This window comes from Triticum aestivum, chromosome 5A, assembly GCF_018294505.1.
Source record: "Triticum aestivum cultivar Chinese Spring chromosome 5A, IWGSC CS RefSeq v2.1, whole genome shotgun sequence".
In the NCBI taxonomy this organism is placed as follows: domain Eukaryota; kingdom Viridiplantae; phylum Streptophyta; class Magnoliopsida; order Poales; family Poaceae; genus Triticum; species Triticum aestivum.
The window spans coordinates 494530885-494535263 of NC_057806.1; positions in this window are offsets into that span (position 1 = coordinate 494530885).

Here is a 4379-nt window from a genome sequence, read left to right on the forward strand (position 1 = left end):
GAGGTTGCCGTGGTACTTGGGGTCTTCGGACTTGCCGGTCTCGTCCTTGTGACGGTAGTCGAACTTGAAGTTTTTGGTTCATAAGTCTTCAGCGATGGTAGTTGTTCCCGGCATTTGTGACCTGCGGTTCTTCGGCAACGATAGTTGTTCATGTCCGTAGATGTTCGGGGTCGTCACGGTTCATAGTCAATGTAGTTGAACTTGACGTAATCCACGCAAATGGTGCTTGTTCGGGCATCGGTCTTGACAAAGGTGTACTTGGCGAATCCGCGTAGTCGTTCAGGCGTCCGTGTGGTCTTGCCGATGGGGAACTTGCCGCTTGTGGCCCAAATCTGAGGTCATGGCCGCGTAGCTGAACTGGACGAAAAACGGGTCTCGTCGGGGACTTGGCGCATCCATCAGGGGCTTGGTGGCACTTGACTCGGGCAGGGGCAGCGCTGGAGATGACGAGCTGCTGCTGAGCAGGGGAAGTCGAAGCGGGGCTGCAGCATGGACATGACGGCAGCATGGACGGACAGAAAGGTGCTCGGGATTGAGCTCCTCTCAAACCAGAGTATGGCTGCGGCACGGAACAGAGGAGGAGGCCCGACGAGGTCGATGGCTTAGGCCTCCATGGGGCGGCGAAGGACGAAATGGCCGGCGTCGGCCTTGGTGCGAACCAGGGGAGGCGGCGTCGCGCACAGCGACGGCCGGTGATGAAGGAGAGGGCCCGCTGGATGAGGGGTCGCCGGACCTGGCAATTTCCGGCAGCGGTGATCTCCGGGGCTGATGTAGGGGAGTGAATAAGGCGACGCGAGGCAGAGGAGCGGTTGCGAGGGGCCATGGCGAGGAGGAGGAGGCGAGCGAGGTGCGGCACCGGGGCGCTCAAGACCGAGCGAGGAAGGCTGCGGGCATGGGACGAAGGAGGTGCAGCGTGAGTCAGGGGTGGCGCTGGTCTGGGCGGAGGCGAGGCGCTCTCCTGGCGCTGGATGTGTGTGTGTGTGCGGTGCTACGGGTGAGGGAAGAACGGGGCGGAGGCGAGGCGCTCTCCTGGCGCTGGATGTGTGTGTGTGTGCGGTGCTACGGGTGAGGGAAGAACGGGGAGATGGGGATCGATGCAGATGGGGTTCGATGGCTTCTGGTGGCGATGCGTGCGTGAGTGGCGGCGCTGGAGGGAAACGAGGGAGCGATTGAGAGGAGGGTTCGATCGGGCTAGGGTTAGATAGGGGAGTGGGCCTTGGAGGCCGGCCCGGTAGAGAGGAGGGGGTCAGCTGGGCCTTAAGGCAAAAGGGGCAGGCCTGGCAGGCTTAAGAGGCTGGGCTCTTCTCTCCCTCTATTTGCTCTTATTCAATAACAACAGAAAACGAGGAAGAAAAGGGAGGAAAAGAAAAAGGTAGAGAAAGTGTTTGGGCACGGGAATAAATTTCCCGGACTTGCAAAAATACGCATGTTCCAAGAAAAAGGGAGTGGGAATTTTTGAAAGTTTAAATTCAAACTCATTTGATTTAAATTCAAATGGTTCGAATAGGAAGTGAGAGTTAGGAAGGTCCAAAAATGTTCGGATTTTTGGTGGAGCTCCGGAAAATGGAGAAAAGGATAAAAAGCGAAGTTTGGGGACCAAACTTGAAGCAAGAAAAGGCATGGGGAAATTTTGCAAGTGTGATTGCGGTAAATCCAAACGAATGGAATATTTTTATTTAGCTCCGTAATATTGGGAGGATATGTTATAAAGAGAATCACCATGTGTATTCCCTCAATTTAAATGGACCGAAGATCCATGCAATTTATTTAGTTGAGTTGCAAAAGATTTATGAGATGATGGCATGATGACATGATGCAATGCACATGATGTAACGAACCAAACAAATCACACGACGAAACCCAGAAACCCTGGAAGGCATCTGAAACTCCGGTCTTGGGCGTCACAACTGGACTGGAGCTAAGCCTCCGAGTGGGAGGGTTGCTCACCACTCGGTAGGATTTTTTAAACTTAGGCGAGTACTGGACTGCAGCTTAGCCCCCGAGTGGGAGGGTTGCTCACCACTCTATAGGATTTTTTAAACTTAGGCAAGTACTGGACTGCAGCTAATATAAGCCCCCGAGTGGGAGGGTTGCTCACCACTCGGTAGGATTTTTTAAACTTAGGCGAGTACTGGACTGCAGCTAAGCCTCTGAGTGGGAGGGTTGCTCACCACTCGGTAGCATTTTTTAAACTTAGGCGAGTACTGGACTACAGCTAAGCCCCCAGTGGGAGGGCTGCTCACCACTCGGTAGGATTTTTTTAAACTTAGGCGAAATGGATTCGCAGCTAAGCCTCCGAGTGGGAGGCTTGCTCAGCACTCGGTAGGATTTTCTTTTAAACTTAGGCGAAACGGATTCGCAGCTAAGTCACCCACTGGGGGATTTCAGACGCAAATAAAAGCAACAACAATTGTTTAAGAGGACTGTAAAGCTCTTGTCTTTGATAAGCAAATTACAAAGGTATTTCTTATTACATTTTATTCGATTGAGTACTTAAGTGTAAAAGGGGCGGAGCAACTCCGCATTCCAAGCCCGTGGCTCGTCCTTCTTATGCCCAACATTATAAAGGTGGTATGTTCCATTGTGGAGCACTCTGGTGACAATGAAGGGGCCTTCCCAAGAAGGAGCAAGCTTGTGTGGTTTCTGCTGATCCACTCGAAGAACCAAGTCTCCCTCTTGAAAGGCTCGACCTTTCACATTTCTGGCGTGGAATCGACTCAAGTCTTGCTGATAAATGGTCGACTGGATCAAGGCCATCTCTCTTTCCTCTAGGAGGTCGACTGCGTCCTGCCGAGCTTGCTCTACTTCATCTTCAGAGAAGAGCTCGACTCGTGGTGCATTATAGAGCAAGTCACTCGGTAGAATAGCTTCAGCTCCATAGACCAAGAAGAATGGAGTTCGACCAGTCGATCGATTGGGAGTTGTCCTCAATTCCCAAAGAACTGCTGGAAGTTCATCAACCCAGGCGCCCGCTGCATGCTTAAGGTCTCGTATCAGTCGGGGTTTCAATCCTTTGAGAATCAGGCCATTTGCTCTCTCTGCTTGTCCATTTGACTGGGGATGGGCGACTGAAGCATAGTCGACTCACGTGCCTTGGGAGGCGCAGAAGGCTCTGAACTCATCTGAATTGAAGTTCGATCCATTTTCAGTGATGATGTTGTGTGGAACTCCATATCTGAACGTCAATTCTCTGATGAAGTTGACGGCAGTACTAGCTTCCAGATTCTTGATAGGCTTGGCTTCAATCCACTTGGTAAACTTGTCGACTGCTCCAAGCACGTGAGTGAAGCCGCTCCTACCAGTCCTCAGCGGTCCAACCATATCTAATCCCCAAACAGCAAAGGGCCAGATGAGTGGAATGGTCTTTAGGGCTAACACAGGTTTGTGGGACATATTGGAGTAAAACTGGCAGCCTTAACATCTGTCGACTATATCTTTCGCCATTTCATTTGCTCGTGGCCAATAAAATCCAGCTCGGTATGCTTTAGCCATGATGGTCCTAGAGGACGCATGGTGGCCATAGGTCCCTAAGTGGATGTCGTTGAGGATCGCTATACCTTCTTCCGGGGTTATGCATTTCTGGCTAACTCCGGTTACACTTTCCCTGAACAGTTGTCCTCTTATCATAGTAAAGGCTTTGGATCGACGGACGATCTGTCGAGCCTCTTCTTCATCCTCTAGGAGTTCCTTCCTAAGGATATACGCAATGTATGGTACTGTCCAGTCGGGAGTAATAACCAAAATATCCATGATTAGGTCGACCACAGCTAGAATCTCGACTTCAGTCGGATCGGTGGCACTCTTTGGTTGTGGGGGCTCTTCAGCGAAGGGATCTTCTTGAACCGAAGGTGCATGAATATGCTCCAGGAACACATTACTGGGAATCGCTTCTCTCTTGGAGCCTATCTTTGCCAAATCATCAGCCGCTTGATTTTTCAGTCGGGGTATATGATGGATCTCTAACCCCTCAAACTTCTTTTCCAACTTCCTTACCGCGTTACAGTAGCCAGTCATGGTTGGGCTTCTGACGTCCCACTCTTTCATTACTTGATTGACTACCAAATCTGAGTCGCCATAGACCATGAGGCGACGAACGCCGAGTGAGATGGCCATACGTAACCCATACAAGAGTGCTTCATATTCTGCTTCGTTATTGGAGGAATCAAAGTGAATCTGGAGGACATATCTGAGCTTGTCTCCTCGGGGGGATACCAGTACCACCCCAACACCGGAACCATTCAGCATCTTGGAACCATCAAAGAACACGGTCAAGTGCTCTGAGTGAACTTGAGTCAGCAGTTGCTGTTTGATCCACTCGGCGAGGAAATCCGCTATTGCTTGGGACTTGATAGCTTTCTTTGCCTCGAACTTGATATCTA